Consider the following 20,020-nt stretch of genomic DNA (forward strand, 5'->3'; position numbering starts at 1 on the left):
GAAGGATTTTTGAACCATCGCTCTCCCTATCGATAGAAACTAACTTTTTTTTTTTATTATTAACAAGCTTAGGTATACACAGTAATGTGCTGCTACCCTATTCTATATGAAAGATTACACAGTGTATATCAAAAACTAGCTACAAGTTCATTAAATATTCCCATCTCACAGGATGGTTAGTTATACATGGAATCAGGGGATAAAATACCAGCCTCAATAAAAAAAAATCAACTGTGACTAACAAGAACACCACTTACGGGCTATTCATGCCCGTGCTACCTTTTTGGGTGGCTTAATCCTCATCAATCAATCACAAGAAACAAGGGATACATCTCCCGTCACGCAGGGTCCAGTCGCACCTCCACAGATCTCCAGTATCATCTATTGATACTGTTAATGGTTCAAGAGGACTACCACTTACGGGCCTACCTCAAGGTAACAATCAGGTGAGAACATAAAATATAAGGCTGATCTATTAGCCTCCGTTAGCAAAATCCGGGTACAGCATAAGAATATCTTCCAATATTCCTAAGTGTATGAAGTAATTACAGAGTTCAAAGTACCTTATACCATTTGGTCTGAAGTCACTTATAACAGGGCAATCACAGATATAGTGTTGGTGAGTATGTCCCAGCTCTTGTTCACATAGTTTACAATTGGAATATTCACCATTGGGGGCTATTCATTACCTGCAGCCACCTGCGATACATATCGATATCCTAGCCTAATTCTGGCAATTACAATGTCACACTGTCATTGTGACACTAGTGGAAGTTTTATGCTGTCCGTTCATATAATTCTCGATTCTAAACATGTTTACTTAGTTTTGTTCATTAATTATGCACCCCATATATCATCTTGTGGGCGGTAGTGGAAAAGGTTACAGAGGCACATAAACATGTCATAGCTCTTTATACTCTTGCTTTCTGGCTTTTGTGTGTCAGTGACTGCTCTTCTGTCTTCCCTAATTTCCTAAAATATTGCGGCTTTGACAGAAGAGATTGGAATGCCCATATCCCACTCAACTTCAGGCTTATCACATTCAGTTTTAGCTGCCTTGTTTGTGTCATCATGCTGGACAACACCTATATATGAGAAGGTATCCATACAAATGAGACTTTGAAACTCCTACTGTTTGCAATAATAATGTTGTTTATAATGGAAGTTACAACTACAACCTTTTGAAGATCAATGCTAATTTTATCTAGATAATGTAATAAACGAAAGTTTTCTATGTCAACAGAAAGGCAGAAATATAAGCTACACTTTAAATACTTGTCATAAATATAACTGAAGTGAAAGCGAAGATATATGCATTTGATACTGTACAGTTTCTTGATGGCTTGCTCTAAGAGTGTGAAGCCCTTTACACCAGCCTATAAATTGTGTAATTTATTTCCATATATGCTAATTAACCTTAAAATCTATATGTCAGAAGGAAGGAAGATGTAGACGTTAATGTGACAACATTTCAAGAAATATCTCTCTCTTTAAAGTTAAATAATACAATCCTATCGCCGGTGTCCGGACACATGAAAGCTACTTTGCCCGAAACGCATTGCGTAATAGTGGCTTTAGGCATTGTATGTACTAGCTCTATCTATATATCAATCCATTAATGTAACATCACTTGTATGTATATACCTTACCTGAATAAACATCTGAATCTGAATCTGAATCTGAATCTGAACTTAGGTATCAGTGGCCAGCCAGGTGGAGATCACAGGCTGTACAATACTGATAAATTATGTAATTCACAGAGATACGTTGATAAATATTAATGTTTTATATTTTATTAAAAATACAGATATATACTTTGTTTCATACGTTAAATGTAACAATATTTCAGTATATATTATATAAGCATAGTATATATAACTCAGTATATACAATATATAATAAGAGTGTCAGACCACGGAGGAAGAATTGAAACAGGAATTTCCTTTAGTACTTTCTTATATTAATACATCTTCAGAGCGAACCATTCCTTCTGAAGATGTATTAATATACGAAAGTACTTAGAGCATTCTATTGTGGTTTTAATATTGAACAATTATACATATACGAAACAGACAAATCTGGTGTCCGAAATAGTAAAAATATTAGTGTGCGATGTGATCAATGTAAGGGGGATATTGGGTGTGCCTCGTATCCCCTACAACAAGAAGAAGTTCGAGAGCGATGAGGCCGCCACCTACTAGCTTCAGGATGTCGTCGAATCTAAATCAACAATATACTACCGCCGCTACTTTCTCGGAAACGTAAGTACCTGCCGCTTTACTTCTCTCACCCTGCCTAGCCTGGCCTGGCCTGACCTGGCCTAGCCAGACCTGACCAGACCTGACCTGGCCTAGCCTTACCTAGCCTAGTCTGACCTGGCCTAGTCTGACCTGACCTGGCCTAGCCTTACCCAACACTAATCACCACACGTGACAGCCCAAACGAATCGCAAATAAGTACACGTAACAAGTCATATGCCCGGACACTCTTTTCACCTTGGGGACTGAGTGGTAACTATTGTATAGAAGAGCTGGCTCCCTGAGAGTGGTAAGAGGGCGTGATAAGAGGCTAACGTGTGGTCTTGAAGGAAGTCGATAAAGCAGACAATTTTCAAAAGGAAGGGCAGCATAACGAGCAGACAGGAATGGACAGACAGTCGGTTATCCCATAATGTGTAATACGCCCCGCACAGCATGGGTGGAGTGGGGGGGGTTGTAGCAGGGCACAGTATGGTGATGGTGCGGGTGAAGTACACACCCACTGAATTCCTGCCATCAATAATTGTTTTCATAACCATTAGAACAATGGCATCCCTCCAGCCACCATCCTTCCACTGACCCTCTCCTCTGGTCCTCCACCTCAGACAATAACCCCCCACACCCCCTCTCCCTTCCAGACATCAGCATGTCAAAATCAGTACCATAATGTGTTTAAACTATTTAAACTAAGTCATTGTGTATCTCAAGGTATCTTAATTCATTTGAAAGTGTACATGTGCATTCGTTCATATACTCGCCTAATTGTGCTTGCTGGGGTTGAGCTCTGGCTCTTTAGTTCCACCTCTCAACCGTCAATCAACAGGTGTACAGGTTTCTGAGCCTATTGGGCTCTATCATATCTACACTTGAACCTGTGTATGGAGTCAGCCTCCACCACATCACTTACTAATGCATTCCATTAGATATAATCATATATGATTACACATAATCATAATCATTCTATACACATAATCATATATGTGTACGTCAACGAATACATACATGCGTATATATACCTCATATTAAAATACTGATAAACGAATGACCATGAACAAATTAATTTATAATTGTAGCATTATATATAATTTTAATAGACTAATTACGTGTTTATACATTTGAATGGTCCAGACAGGTGGCCAGCCTTGGACATATACACTTCTGGTAGGCACAATGACCTCATGTTAGACCCTTGATAGATTATGTGAGAGAGAGAGAGAGCTGGGGCAGGGAGGTGCGTGCCCCAGGGAGATAATCCATGCCCATGCCCCGCCTCGAGATCAGTTCTCGAGTCACACCAAGAATAACAATCGAGCAAGTTGTCCTGACCAGGATGTGGCATATTAGGGAGGGTTGAGGAAGAGGAAGCCTGTCTGATAGGGCTCTTGGCAAGCAGCTCTCCCTCAGTCTACCTATCTATATGGAAGAAATGTATCTAGGCCCTCCTCCCCCCTGCCTATTCTCTCTCCCCCACCTTTCTTCCTTCATTTCCTCCCTCCTTCCCTCCCCCTCACTGGTGAGAGAGTAGGAGTGTGAGAGTGGTTAGAGAACTCGTAGTTCTCACGCTCGTGAAATTGTCTGCGACCCTGGAGGAGTAGAGCGGAGGGGGGGGTGAAAGTAGGTGACGATGGAGGAGTAGAGGGGAGCATTATATGCAGTGAACGTAGGTGTCTATGGAAGAGTACATCATAGAGGAGGGTGAAAGGAAGGTGACGATGGAGGAGGAGAAGGGAGGGGGTGTGAAGGTAGGTGATGATGGAGGAGTAGAGGGGAGGAGGGGACAAAGGTAGGTGTCTATGGAAGAGTACATCATAGAGGGGGGTGAAGGTAGGTGGCGATGGAGTAGAGCAAAAGGGGTGGGGGTTGAAAGTAATCCTGAGTTTAATTTTTTAGTTATATATAGTGACACTTTGGCTTACGAATGAATATTTATGAACTTTTCGGGTTACGAGCCTAATTTCTTCGAAAAATTTGAATCGGGTTACAAACTTTGCCTCGGGAAAGGAGTTTGTTGATATACGTATGGGCTGACCTAGCGCGTGGTGGCATGGTGATCGCGCCTCAGTTTACCAGTGTCTCCTGCCTAGTAAGTATCGCGCCTGAATTCTTTGTAAAGCATTACATTTGTTTTGGGATTTTTGGCTATTTGAACATAAAATTTGTTATGATATATCTTGCCATGAGTCCCAAGAAAGCCAGTGGTAAGGTTCAAGCCAAGAAAACACATGTGAGAATGACCATAGAGGAAAAACAAGAGAGCATTCATAAACATCAAAATGGTGCACAGGTTGTTGAACTAGCTAGGCAGTACAACAAATCTATGTCAACAATATGCACTATACTTGCTAAGAAAAAGGACATTATGAGCATTAAAGTGGCAAAAGGCATATCAACAATCCCGAAACAAAGAACACAAACACTTGAGGATGTTAAAAAGTTTTTATTAATTTGGATACACAACAAGGAGTTAGCAGGTGATAGCATTTCAGAGGCCATCATTTGTGAGAAACCAAGGCATTTGCATGAAGACCTTTTAAAGAAAACCCCTGGAACGAGGGGGGGGGGAAAAAGATGAATCAAGTTTGAAAATGTGAAAAGTTTGTGTGACAATAGAGCCTCGTGGAAAACTTTTGCTGTGGTCATTACCTGGAGGAATGCACCCAGGATGGAGTATTAGGGCTATACATCTTTTAAATCATAAAAGTAATAAACATTTCCCATCAACCTTACAAACAATATTAACCTATTTTCATGTATTTCCCCCATGTGCATTTTAACAAAGTTGCTAAATTGCCTTTATCATTCTGTAAAATTTCAATTACAGTATACAATACTGTACTGTATGTATAATTTTGTTAGTATAAATGGACTGAATATTCTGAAATTGCTATTAATTTTACAATTTCAGATTCAAAGGTGGTCTGGACACCCAATTTGGTCAGACAGGTGAAGAGAGCATTTAAGATAGTTCGAAGAGATGAAGATGGTCGCAATTGTGTTCGAAGAGGCAAACGCCCCCCTTTGCTCCTGACATTATGTTCAACCATTGACCTCTGCACACCTAACACAAGGTAGGTTGAAAACTCCTCCTTTATGTCATTGGTACATTAGCCAGAAACTCAGGGCTCATGTAGGAATATCCCTAAAAAAAAAAAAAAGTGGCTCCAACAATGCATCCTCCAAGTCTGGAGGATGAGCAGGAGCATTGTCGAGAAGCAGGACCTTGAGTGTCAAACTTTTCTCTTGCAGATATTTTTTGATGGCAGGGCAAACCACTCCACATCACAGTTTTTCTGCACGTTATATATTTTTTAAAACTCTTGGGTTTTCGGAATGATACACGAGCAAGGGTTTAATTTTCAAATCGCCACACATAGCACAAGAGTTAGCCTATCCTGACACAAGTTAGCCCAAGTTAGCTTGTGTCCGGGCAGTGACGTCTCCTCTTGGGTAATGTATGTCCTCTTCGGCAATTTTTTCCAGAATAGCTATGTCTCCTCACAATTAAACACTTGTTGTGGAATGTATCCATCAATACAGCACAGTGTATCTACAAAATTTTAATTTTTTACTTATATATGGTGTCACCTCGGCTTACGAATGAATATTTATGAACTTTTCGGGGTGCGAGCCTAATTTCTTCGAAAAATTTGAATCGGGTTACAAACTTTGCCTCGGGAAATGAGTTTGTTGATATGCGTATGGGCTGACCTAACGCGTGGTGGCATGGTGATTGCACCTCAGTTTACCAGTGTCTCCTGCCTAGTAACTATCGCGCCTGAATTCTTTGTAAAGCATTACATTTGTTTTGGGATTTTTGGCTATTTGAACATAAAATTTGTTATTATATATCTTGCCATGAGTCCCAAGAAAGCCAGTGGTAAGGTTCAAGCCAAGAAAACACATGTGAGAATGACCATAGAGGAAAAACAAGAGAGCATTCATAAACGTCAAAACGGTGCACAGGTTGTTGAACTAGCTAGGCAGTACAACAAATCTATGTCAACAATATGCACTATACTTGCTAAGAAAAAGGACATTATGAGCGTTAAAGTGGCAAAAGGCATATCAACAATCCCGAAACAAAGAACACAAACACTTGAGGATGTTGAAAAGTTTTTATTAATTTGGATACACAACAAAGAGTTAGCAGGTGATAGCATTTCAGAGGCCATCATTTGTGAGAAACCAAGGCATTTGCATGAAGACCTTTTAAAGAAAACCCCTGGAACGAGGGGGAAAAAGATGAATCAAGTTTGAAAATGTGAAAAGTTTGTGTGACAATAGAGCCTCGTAGAAAACTTTTGCTGTGGTCATTACCTGGTGGAATGCACCCAGGATGGAGTATCAGGGCTATACATCTTTTAAATCATAAAAGTAATAAACATTTCCCATCAACCTTACAAACCATATTAACCTATTTTCATGTATTTCCCCCATGTGCATTTTAACAGTTACTAAATTGCCTTTATCATTCTGTAAAATTTAAATTACAGTATACAATACTGTATATAATTTTGTTAGTATAAATGGACTGAATATTCTGAAATCACTATTAATTTTACAATTTCAGATTCAAAGGTGGTCTGGACACCCAATTTGGTCAGACAGGTGAAGAGAACATTTAGGATAGTTCGAATAGATGAAGATGGTCACAATTGTGTTTGAAGAGGCAAACGCCCCCCTTTGCTCCTGACATTATGTTCAGCCTATTGACCCCTGCACACCTAACACAAGGTAGGTTGAAAACTCCTCCTTCATGTCATTGGTTCATTAGCCAGAAACTTAGGGCCCATGCAGGAATATCCCTAAAAAAAAAAAAGTGGCCCCAGCAATGCATCCTCCAAGTCTGGAGGATGAGCACGAGCATTGTCGAGAAGCAGGCCCTTTAGTGTCAAACTTTTGTCTTGCAGATATTTTTTGATGGCAGGGCAAACCACTCTACATCACAGTTTTTATGCACGTTATATATTTTTTAAAACTCTTGGATTTTCGGAATGATACACGAGCAAGGGTTTAATTTTCAAATCGCCACACAGCACAAGAGTTAGCCTATCCTGACACAAGTTAGCCCAAGTTAGCTTGTGTCCGGGCAGTGACGTCTCCTCTTGGGTAATGTATGTCCTCTTCGGCAATTTTTTCCAGAATAGTCATGTCTCCTCACAATTAAACACTTGTTGTGGAATATATCCATCAATACAGTATCTACAAAATCTTTAAAATCACGAACAAATCTTTCAGCCCCTACTTTGTCTGAGCTGGCACCCTCACCATGCCTCACAACACTATGAATACCACGTCTTTTTTCAAAATTTCTCAAACCATCCCCTACTCACCTTAAACTCTTTCATATCTGCAAAACTCATTCTAGGGGTTTTCTTTATAAGATCTTGCATGAAGATTTCATTGTTGACCAAACCACACACTGGAAATTGAATAGACGACGACATTTCGATCCGTCCTGGACCATTATAAAGTCGATTGTGATGAGATGAGGGAAGCAAGAGCATTAAGTAGGCAAGAGAGAGAGGTGAGGAGATGGCAAGTATGTACGTATGTACATGAATAAAACATGTACATACTTATACATAACGTGTGTAAATAGTGTAATAAACACAATACAGTAACAGTATTTTGGGAGGAGGAATGTTGGCGAGTAATGTGTTGGAGGAGGGAGGGAGGACTGGCAGGGTGTGGCAGCTCACTCATGTTTTTTGGGCTCACCATACCAACATAGTGGATCGTTATGGTGAATACATACGTAGATGGGTATATACAATGTGTGTATATAGTGTAATAACAGCAAAAGCACTGTTTGATTGTAGAATATGTTGCATATATGAGGCCCATAATTTTGAGCATAGCGATGTTCTATACTTTGAATTATATAAATTCCACAAATTGCACACTTTTAAATAATATTACAGCAAAAAAAAGGAAGAAATGAATGAGAAACTTCAAAATAATTGCGCAACATTTTATTCGCAGCAACTGCCGTTGCACAGGGTGGCGGGGCCGACAGACCCCCATCGCTCCAACGCTCAGCGCCCATAATTTGCTCAACTTCCCAGCTCCATCGCAGCTAAAGTAAGTCACATACAATATTTTTTGTTTAGTTTCCCCGTGATCAGACTCTGCATTTTAACAATATAAGAAGAGAAAAAAAATTTTTGGAAAGAATTTATTTCTTGTGCACCAGGGTGTTATTTGGAGACAGAGCAGTTCAGTGGTTAACTACTAAATTTTTTTTTCTCCCACACACGCACCCCCCTAGGAAGCAGCCTGTAACAGCTAACTCCCAGATACCTATTTACTGTTAGGTAACAGGGGTCATCCCCTTTTGTACAAAGAATCTGCTAAAGCTTTTAGGGCTAATCTTTGACACTCGTTTGTCTTTGTCGCCCCATATTTTTTACGTCCGAGTTGAATGCTCTAAGGCCCTTAACTAACTTTAGGTCATGTCCCATACTTCTTGGGGAGCTAATCGACACTGCTCCTCTCTTTACATTCCTCTCTCGTTCTGTCTAAACTCGATTATGGCCCTGTTTACTCGTCTGCTTCTCCTTCTACCCTTCACCATCTGGACACACTGCATCATACTGGGTTACGGCTCAGCTCTGGTACCTTTCCTTCGACACCTACCCTAAGCCTGTATGTTGAAACTGGCGTCCTGTTTCTACAGGATCGCCATGATCGCTACTGTCTTCTCCACCTTGCACGGTCCTTACAGCACCCTCACTCTTGCTTATGTCATGCCTTGACCTTTACCCATCCTGTGGTTCCTGTTCCCCTTCACCACCTATCTCTTTCTGTACGGTTGTCTCTCTTACAAAATGCTCTTTCAGTTTGTGTTACCAATATTTCCCCTCGTGTCATTCCGTCTTTGCCCCTATGGAGGGGTCCCCGTTCCTAAATTCTGTAAGCCTTGACCCACATGACTAAAACTTTTACCCCTCCTACAGTTCTAAATCACCTTTTCCTTGAACACTTTTCTTCACACTTCCACTCTATTTCCGTCTTCACCAATGGGTCTTAAGTCTGCAGACGGTGTAGGCTACTCTGTTGTTTTTCCCGACTGCACCTTTGTGTCTCCTGCCTCCGGAGACTAGCATCTTCATGGCAGAACTTTATGCTATTCTCTATGCTCTTCATCAACTCTTTTCTCACTGTCAATCCTCCTCTGTGTTTGTAGTTGACACTTGCAGTGCCCTCATGGCTCTAGAATCCTTTAATCCAGTCCATCCTTTGGTAGTTGAAATTCAACATTGGCTGTTTCTTATCTCCAGTAGATTTAAGACAGTGGAATTTCGCTGGATTCCCACCCATATTGGTGTGTTCTTAAATGAGCGTGCGGACACTGCCGCTAAGGAAGCTATCCGTACCTGTCCCATCTCCCGTAAAGGTATTCCTTATTATGACTTTTACCCAGTTATTCATTTCCCCATTCTTGCCCGTTGTCAGGGTTGTTGGTCTTTTGTTACTGGTAACAAACTGCGTGCTCTTAAGAGTAGTGTGTTCCCGTGGCCTTCCTCCTACCACCGTAACCGGTGGTGGGAAACGGCTCTGGCGAGGTTGTATATTGGTCATACACGTTTAACTCACGGGCACTTAATGGAGCGCTGCCCTGCTTCTTATTGTCCATACCGTTGTCTCTACATGTCCTGACTTCCAGGACTTACGTGTCTTGCTTCCCGACCATCCCTCACTGTCAATTGTCCCTCGATAAAAATCTTGGTAAATTCAATACCTTTGATATTGTTCGCCGTATGCGTTTTTGTTCTTGTATTGGCGACGTTAGTGATATTTAGCGCACTATGATTATCCCACACATTTGATGGTTTGATAATTACTGTACTGTACAGTACTTTGGTTTGGAATGTATCAAATAAAGTTGTTTCATGTATTCAAATGTGTGAGAAAATCCACTGGGGCTGTGAGATGAAGCGAACCTGTAACAAAGGCATTGCCAGTTGCATACTCTACCACCACTGATGGTAAAAGTCTTACAACTGGATATCTTGTGTGACGGGTTATGGTATCACAGCTATACTGAACCAAGATGGTATGGCTCTACCTCACATAAATGAAAGAAATGCTGCTATTGGCCTTGCAGTGTGTAAGTTGCAGGTGGAAACAAAGGAAATTATCAAATAAATAATTAAACAATTTAGTGAAATAGTAATGAACAAAAATAACACATGACAATACTTGACTATCATGTAATGCAAAGGTGAACAAGTTAGTATGACCTTAAATGCAAAAAATAAACTATAAGCAATGAATAAAAGTATGAAGATATACTGGTGTTCTGAAGACAGCTACCATACCACCATGGCATCAGTCACACGACGTTGGCTGGAAGCGAACGACGGGTTAGAGACACGAAGGTGATCCTAGAGCACTAAGGGAGAGATTGCCTCTCCAGGGAGGCAGCACTCTTTATATAGTCCGGCGGTGATGACTCATCCAGTGTCAACACGAGGTGGACATCTGGTCAACTAGCAAACTGCTCGTTGTGGCTGGTGGTGCCTTTGTGTTGAGCTATACCACTGTCAGTTGAAGGCGGCTAACTGCTTGTTTGTGGGGACAAACTGCCAGTTAGCAGTGGCGCCCGGCTTGCCTCTGAGTCGTGCCAGGCCCTGGGGGGTATGGAGAGGTGGCAGGACTGATGACTTCTGGGCTGGTGTAGATGTATACTTCCAGTGCAGAGGCATTGAAGGTGAAGGGAAAAGGCAGTTCCACTGCTATGCAGGGGATTCACATGACACTTGTGAAGCCACAGAAAGTCTGGAGGCCCTACTGAAGCCAGTCCAAGTATTAAATAAAACCCCTGAAGTACGCTGGTGAAGCAAGACCGTATGCCCCAACTTCAGGCACACACAGAAAATCACTTGTCCCTCGATAGAATTCTAGGTGAATCGGATACTTTTGATATCGTTCTCCTTGTGCGTTTTTGTTCTCGTATTGGCATTCTTGGTGATATTTAGCACTTTGGTGCCTTCTTTTGGTAATTACCTTACCTTCATTGTTGTTTCATTTTAATGTGGTAGTTGTGATATGGATTGTTCTGGCTCACGTGCAAGGTCTTGGATTTTTTCTGTTTTATATTAAGAAATTGCCAGTCTTGTTACTATTTGTAGAGTTAGAGATCTGCATTAAGGCCTCAATATTATATTCTTTATAACATGTTATCAGCAATTTTTGTGGTTGGTAATATTTAGATTAATGTCAGTGATGTATATAACAAGGGTTAAGACCCCTTGTGGTATGACAGCATTTTTCCCAGTCATTTCTTTAACAAATGAAAGGGTCCTCGTAACCATTCTTTTGTCCTTTCTACCATGTACCTGTTTGTTGCTTCTTGGTCTTTCATTTGGTACTTTGGCTATTAAAACAATGGCCTTTGGTAATGTTGCAATTACCATTTCTAAAAAAAAATGAGCAGGTTCATTAGGCAGGGTTTGTTTTTAGCAAACAAAGTTTTACAACAAAAATTCCATTCCTTCAGGACCTTGCAGATGTTAGGTCAAACTAATTGACAGTAATCTGTTTTGCCCTTTCAAACAATGATAGTTTTAATCTAGGTAAAATATTTCAGAATATCTGAAGTTTGGCAGACAAATCATTTAAGAGCTTTGATTAAATTGAAGTTACCAAAGACTTTGTGAAAACCATGTTGTATAGATGCTTGTCACTTTTCTAATGTTTTGTAAATTAAACTGATCTTTAGTTAATTTAATCATAATTTGTACAAAGCTTAGGTGTTGCATAGCTTTAAATTTACTTTCAAATATGAAAACTAAAATATTTACTAAAGTTTCTTCCACTTTAATATTTCAGAATAATTTGCAATATTTGTTAGTGGACTACCTATTCAATTTACATAAACTTTTACATCTTTTCAATGCATTTTGCATGCACCTATGTAACAAGTTACAAATAGGTGTAAATTTTACCAAGTATTTATTTTCAAAGTAAAAAATTTTTCAGATGTTTAAACATTGCATCAATAGTAGTAAACAATAATTTCCAGCATAATTTCAGGATAAGGTATATAAAGTAGTTTCATTAAAATTGTTTTATTTAATAAGTTTTACATATAGTATTTAATACATCTAATATTTGTTACTGTTTCAGGTTGTGGGACAGATGCTCCTAGATGAACAGAAGATCCAAAAGGCTAAGACAACTCCAGAGACAATCACCTGTAAAAGAAAAATAAACATTAAACAGGGACACTACTTTTATTATCACCAATGCCTAATAATAAGCCCAAAAAATCCTAACAGCCTATCTTTTAAGATAGGCTCAGCAAGGCCTATCCCTTCCTCTGGTTTTCATGCAGAGCTTGTTCCCTGAATGGGTGAATTACATCCACCACTTTAGTGCCATCAACACATTGTACATATACTTTACAGTGCATGCCAGGCACTAAAGTTTTAGATGCATCCACCCATTCAGCAAACAAGCCCTGTGAGAATTAACAATGTAACCATTGTTAAGGGTCCCTAAACCTATGCAAATCTAGTCCATCTATTAGATGGGTAGTAGAGCAAAGCTCTGAAAAAGCCAAGCCAGGGAAATCTGCAAGACTGCCTGGTCCCCTTTTATGAAATGGGGTAGGATCAGTACAAACTGCATCATCCCCTGTGGGTTGTAACAGTAGGACATGGTTACACACCTATAAATGGACTAGATAAGAGAATTAAGATTAGGTCATTGATATAGCTAAAACATCAAATTCACTCACCCACTTTTGCAAAGTAAAGGAGCCTCACTCCAAGCCAGTCCATGCATCATAATCACTTTCACCTGAAAAATATGTAGTCAAATTACCTTCAGATTTAAAGCCAATCTTGCTTTACTTTACAAATTCAGATGGAATTTACCTTTCCTACATATTCTAGTAGCAGTAGTAAAGATCTAATTTAGCAATATAAATATATATGGCATCAATTTGCCAAGTTTCAGTAAATGTCATTTGAGAAACTATCCACAACTGCACTTCAATGGCAATTTACATTTATCTTTAGCAAATGCTATATTGTTTAAGTTATTACTATTTTTTTACTTTTATGCAAATCTATTCAGATTAACCTTTGCTGCAATTAACTTCCAACTGACAGAAGGACTTCTGGACTTTCCAAACTACATTCTGGAAAACTATAAATTTAAAACCAAGCTAAAGTAAACATTGAATATTTTTTTTTTTTTTTACTTTCAAGGGAAAAATACCATCACTTAGAACAAAACTTTTCCTGCCATTAACTTTATTTGACTCATGATTACCCTTAGTGTTATACATTTATAGATTAAAGCTTATTTAACACATTTAATGTTAACTAAACAAGATTTATATTTCATTAAAATTATTAATAAAACCCTCAACTATGCTGTTTAAGATCTAATGCCCCACATTACAATTGTCAATTTCTACATACCATTCTATTCAATACATTCCTGAAAGGACTAAACTTGCAGATATGGTACCCACTAGCCTAAGCCTAGACTTCCATACCCTAATATTTAATAGGTTTTTAGCAATTAACTTCTACCCTCTAATTCGAATGTACACAACACTACTTACTGTAGATCTGCAAGTATTTTCCTGCAGCTCTGTTGCCAGGACCTTCCACAACCTGTCATGTGAACAGTAAATATTACTAAAAAGTTATTTGCATAGCGATGTTACTTGGTTCATACCTGTACCACCAGTTTAACAGTTAACGTTTTAAATGGCACACTAACTATCTTTGTCCCATTTGTAGCAATAGAACTACAAGCCACACTTTCTCCCCCCCCCCCCTTCCTCCCAACTGTTGTGTGTCAAAAGGGAGGGGGGAGGGGGGTCCATTTACTGTACCACTTACATTTTAGTGTGGGCTTCATCCACTATTCTGATGTTAGCTGGAACATTTGTGCCAGCTGCTGGTTTGAAAGGGAGGCATACCATTTGCCAATTCAGGAAGCTTTCCACGTTCCTCACTGCATGTCAGCTCAGGACCTCACTACCATGATGGGAGGCAGTTGAAGACTACCCAATCAACATCCCAGGCTGGAGAGCAGTGCCAGCTCGGGGAGAATTTACCACCTGCAAAAAATTTAACACTCTTAACAATCTACAACATCTATCTCATCTTTACCTAGCCCCCAAACCTTACATTTGTCAGCATTAAACTGCATCTGGTAGTCTTAACCATTTCAAAACTATATAGGGCATCGTTATTTTTTTATTTGCCAATTCTGAAACTATTGCAGTCTAAACCATAATCTTGCGAATAACCGAGGTCTAAGGAGAGCTTTTAGGCACTACTTACAACACTTCTCCCAACTTAACCCCATTTATACTAATTTCCTTTGGTATAGCCATGACCTATTCAACTTCAGTCAGCATTCCCAATGATTTGGGCCCCTATCAATTTTGCGCCACTATCAAAATCTCTGCTGAAGTCAAGGTACACAATCACAAACCTTATCACCATTTCCTCAACTATGCAACCTAATCCATGAACATTTAGTAATAAAACTATGCGATTCATGTATCTAGTCATGTTTCTCAAAAAAGAGTAGAGAAATGGCACTTGCAATGTTAGATTCTAGTAACTTTCCTCACAATAGACTAAGCTAATTGGTCACCAACTTAAGCGTTAAAAGTTAACTCAAACTTTTCCTTTAAAACTCGATATATTAGGAACTTTCCACGACCGGCCTTTACCCGACATAATTAAATAGGGTAAAAACGGTATATTAAATGCAGTAAAACTACGGTAAATTCAATATGATAAACTTGCATTCTTTAAGCATGGGCTGCATAGTAAGTGAACTAAACTAAATGTTAAGCACCCTGGCAAACCACTTCGTTCTATTCAATTTCTTTATTTAATCACTTTGTCCGGCTAGAATTTTTAAGATTAGATTAAAGGAACACCCTCCCTGGTAACGGCTGAACTAGTTAACCAAATACAAATATTTAGGTAAAATACTTTCATAAAACCCGTCTACTTTCCCCACCAGTAGACTTGTTCAGCTAAAGGCATAATGTAATGTTCCACTTTAGTAAATAAAGACTTAAAAAAACACTACCCCATCTGTGTAGTTACCGGTTACCTGACATTCTACGCTTAAAATAACCCATCTATTCCCCATAATTGTTGATATAACTTACCTCTCACCCGCTGGTCGAGTACACAGCAGTATATATCCTCCTCCATCACTCACCGCGTGGATACTATTTCACTCTGGCCGCAAATTGCCTCAAATCACCTACGTTGTCCATAAACATATATAGAAGAGTAACTGACCGTAACACCCGTCTAGCGATCATCACATAACGTGGGAACATTAGTAGTACTGCTGTCAAAACATAGATGGCGCCAGGACAAACGGTAATTCCTATGGACTCGGATACAAGACACTCCGTACATTGACAACATCGCACACTAATATTTTTACCACTTCGGACACCAGCTTTAGACGTTTCGCATATGTGTACGTGTTCCATATTAAAACGACAATATAATGCTATTAACAATTAAAATCTTCTATTTAACAGGCATATAGTTATTAAATGAAGTTTAGTGATGTAATAGACATAATCCGGAGTTGGTAAGGACGCCGCTCGCCAGCGTAAACACAACTGTAACGGTTCTATTGTTACGTAAAGTATGGTGACAAATAAACACAGACACTAAGATACTATATATATATTTGGTCGAATATACATTAGTACACAGGTGATACTTTGGTGTGAGTTGAGCGCACTGAGCGTTGGCACAGTATCTCGCAAGTGTCTGCTCTAGACCACACTTGAAAGTAGACTCCTCGCTGCCCGGGCAACACCTCACCGTGTTGCCCGGGCAACGCCTCACCTCATTCATCTCCAAAGGTTGACAGGAATATTAACAAAGCATTTGGAGCGAGTATATTATTGGGATAATCTACTCGCTACAGAACTCCCCCTCCCAGGGGATGAAAGGAAAAATACTTGATCAAGGAACTTAGCTGGTCGGTGAATTGTACGCCCTTGCTCGCGTTACATAACCATCAAAGTTAACTTCCTCCTCTTCGCTGATGTCATCTAACTGGGGTCGTAGGGTGGGAGGTCGCACAGGATCGTCCGTCGTCGTAGGATCAGGTTGTGGTGCGGCTGGTAACTGGGGTTGTAGGGTGGGAGGTCGTACAGGATCGTCCGTTGTCGTAGGTGGCGGTGCTGCTGGTAACTGTGGTCGAAAAGTGAACTGCGTAGTCGGCGGATGTGTCTCTGGATTTAGCAGTGTCGCAGACGTTTGAGACGAAGCCTGGAGCAGAGCAGCTGAGAGCTGAGTGAGGCCGGAGTCGTGGAGCTCTATGTGGGAGAGCGTGGTGGCTCGATTGAGAATTGTGAGTGTCTGAACTCGGGAAGCGAGAGCGTGGCGGCTCGATGCGGTCGTAGTCTGCTGTCTGCTCTGTGTCGAAGCTGTAGCGTCTTGGGTTGATTAGGACTGTACACGCCGAGTACTACATTGTTGACTGGAAATTGTAGTCTGGTACCAAAAGATGTAGGCAGTGTGTGGACAAGCTCGGTGTAGCAGGAAAGAAGAATGTGCATAATTGTTGCGTCCTTGGGTCGCTGGTGGAGCATTTAGATCCGGGGCGGATGGGCTCGGGCACCAGGACATTAGGAGGTAATGTAGGCACGTAGTTAGGACAACGAGGTAAACACATCTAGAGCTGAATTGTCCTGAAGGCGACGAAGTGTCGGAAACGCAAGCTGTAAGTCCTGTACTGCGCAAAGGGCTTGAGTCGGCCGAGTATCAAAATGCAGTGAACGTGTAGATGAATCTGATGACAGAGCAGCTGTCGTGGGCGTAGGACAAGCAGTGCCCTGGCAACGACGGAGAGTCGGCAGGACAAGCTGTAGATCCAACATGATGTAATCATTGATGAGGCTGTCAGATGAGTGAGTAACGATCGTGGAGCAGCAAGCCGTAGTAGATGAAAATGCAGAGATGGACGCGATGAAAATCATAGCTGTGGCGAGGGTGTTGGCAGTGTTCCATCACAGCAAACAGTAGCAGCAGAGGTCCAGTGAGAGTCCATGTTGTAGTCCATCGTGGCTGGGTATCGTCGAAACTCTCTGGGGTCACCAATGTAACGTTTCTATTGTTACGTAAAGTATGGTGACAAATAAACACAGACACTAAGATACTATATATATATTTGGTCGAATATACAGAAGTACACAGGTGATACTTTGGTGTGAGTTGAGCGCACTGAGCGTCGGTACAGTATCTCGCAAGTGTCTGCTCTAGACCACACTTGAAAGTAGACTCTGGTTAATGTTTGATTGATTGATTGATGAAGATTAAGCCACCCAAGAGGTGGCACGGGCATGAATAGCCCGTAAGTGGTGGCCCTTTTGAGCCATTACCAGTATCAAAAGATGATACTGGAGATCTGTGGAGGCGCAACTGCACCCTGCGTGACGGGAGATGTCTCCCGGACCAAATGGTGACCAAATGGTGGGTTAATGTTTGCTATTCTGCTGCTTATATGCTCGGGCAACACCTCACCGTGTTGCCTGGGCAACGCCTCACCTCATTCATCTCCAAAGGTTGACAGGAATATTAACAATGCATTTGGAGCGAGTATATTATTGGGATAATCTACTCGCTACAACACTCAATGCAACATAGAATTATTGTGGTGCGCACATTGCCAGAAACGCTGCAACCTAGACACTGGAGCGGCAATACAGAACTGTTAAATCACTCACAAGAGCACGACAATATATCTTAAAATTAGATATTGGTTATAAGGTATTCCTCGTCGGGTAAGTGTAGTGAAGCTGAATTGAGGTAAAAAGCGAAGTAGGAATGAGAGAGTAAGGGCGCTCTCCTGGCTATACAGTATACCTAGGTCATAAAAGTATTTGTGTGTACGTCTGATACCATACTCCTTGTGAGGGAGGAAATGTATATTTTTACCTCTCAGAATGTTTGGTAATGTGTTTATTTGTGATGTGTGTATATGTATATATTAACACGTTGTACTGAACGGGGTGAGAATAGCTTGAGCTACCTCATCCCTTTGTGTGTATTTTACCTCAATAAACTTATTTCAATTTCAATTTCAATTTCTCTCCTGGCGGGTCCGCAGGGGCAGGGGTATTAAGCAGGTAGGCGGCTTACCTGGTGGGGTGAGTGTGCGAACTGACGAGACGGGCTATCATCACCACTGTTGAACACACACTGAGTCTCCAGGCGCTTGCTCCGCGCCCTGGCTCACTCTCTCCCTCCCCACACTCTACCCCTCTCTCACTCTCTCTCCCCTCCCCGCCCCCCTCTCTCTCTCTCTCACACTCTCTCCCCTCCCCCCCCCTCCCTCTCTCTCTCTCTCTCTCTCTCTCTCTCTCTCTCTCTGGAAACTAAGAGCTGTTCTATATGAGTTCTTCTGTAACCACGTTAATTTATAAGTTGAAGCGCACAATAACCTACCCCTTACAGAGGATGAGTATGGGGTGAACAATAAACTACCAATTACAGGATGAGTATGGGGTGCACAATAAACTACCCCTTACAGGATGAGTATGGGATGCACAATAAACTACCCCTTACAGGATGAGTATGGGGAGCACAATAAACTACCCCTTACAGGATGAGTATGGGGTGAACAATAAACTACCCCTTACAGGATGAGTATGGGGAGCACAATAAACTACCCCTTACAGGATGAGTATGGGATGCACAATAAACTACCCCCTTACAGGATGAGTATACTCAGTAGACAAAATATTGAAATCCTTGCGAGGCAGGATCAGGTATAACATTTGGGGTTTACGGCTCATGTTCGGTGGTGATATGGAAAATTTGTTTACTGAGAATTATATAAAATATATATAAATGTAATAATTTCCCTTGTAAATTAATGTAAATATATCTCCATTTTTTGTAAATCATTTAAAGAAAAATAAGTATAACATTCAGGGATTTTAAAGATCATGTTCTGTGATAATGAAACACTTGTTCACTGAGAATTATAATGTAGTATTGCCTTGTAAAACTTATGTATATATGATTTATATTGTATTTTCTTAAAGATAAAAAAGCATGGGGTGCACAATAAACAAGGCGCCAGACCAATAATCAAAATAAAATCTCAGGAAAATTTTGCCTGTGGGTTTAAGTATATATCAAGCGAAGCCTCTCTTGCGTGCTCCAATAATTCCCCAGAGTAACTACTAGTGAACCAGCTCGTTCTCTCGATTTGACTCTCCGTAAAAATTACAACCGTTCATCCTAATCAGAAACGCACGTACCCAAGCAACCCTCTTAACCTATCGAATCCGATGCATAGAAAATGTTATTATTTGTAAGCCGTTACTGAACACGTTGCATTTGTAACGTTGGTTACGAATAAACAACAAGACCTATTACTTGAAAGGACGGGATAGTTGCTCATTCATTCGAAATCCTCGTTAGTAATTGATGTTTATTTCCCTCTCGTGATGGAAGCGTAGTTTGTGTTAAAGTGGCCATCAGAGGCTTCCCGGGAGGATAGCCTAGGAGGATGTCCCACTCTGGATATCCTGGGGAGTGTTGACCTGAATGTCCCACTCTGGATATCCTGGGAAGTGTTGATCGGGCTGTCGACTTAAGCAGGACCATGGTAACATGATCCTGCTCTGGCAATATACAACGAGGAGACAAGTGCGTACATTTCCCTCTGGCAAGAGGGAAATGTTGATGCTCTCCTCTGTTGATGTTTGCGAAGCATTTATATACCTC

At 40.7% G+C, this 20,020-nt stretch overlaps 2 long non-coding RNA genes across 3 annotated transcripts; one reads left to right on the top strand and one right to left on the bottom strand.

Moving 5' to 3' along the window:
• Positions 1 to 1,918: 1,918 nt before the first annotated feature.
• LOC138371114 (uncharacterized) lies at positions 1,919 to 12,491 on the top strand. Its single transcript, XR_011230311.1, has 5 exons — positions 1,919 to 2,261; positions 5,164 to 5,326; positions 6,829 to 6,992; positions 8,244 to 8,342; positions 12,393 to 12,491. It is a non-coding gene; the product is annotated as an uncharacterized lncRNA (long non-coding RNA).
• On the bottom strand, positions 12,319 to 18,533 carry LOC123762113 (uncharacterized). 2 transcript variants are annotated; one of them, XR_011230312.1, is made up of 5 exons: positions 18,425 to 18,533; positions 14,126 to 14,346; positions 13,843 to 13,894; positions 13,006 to 13,067; positions 12,319 to 12,460 (listed from the first exon to the last, which is right to left on the bottom strand). It is a non-coding gene; the product is annotated as an uncharacterized lncRNA (long non-coding RNA). The 2 variants fall into 2 exon arrangements; XR_011230313.1 differs by lacking the exon at positions 18,425 to 18,533 and adding an exon at positions 15,421 to 15,549.
• Positions 18,534 to 20,020: the final 1,487 nt, after the last annotated feature.

The sequence above is a fragment of the Procambarus clarkii genome, chromosome 34 (genome assembly GCF_040958095.1).
Source record: "Procambarus clarkii isolate CNS0578487 chromosome 34, FALCON_Pclarkii_2.0, whole genome shotgun sequence".
Classification (NCBI taxonomy): domain Eukaryota; kingdom Metazoa; phylum Arthropoda; class Malacostraca; order Decapoda; family Cambaridae; genus Procambarus; species Procambarus clarkii.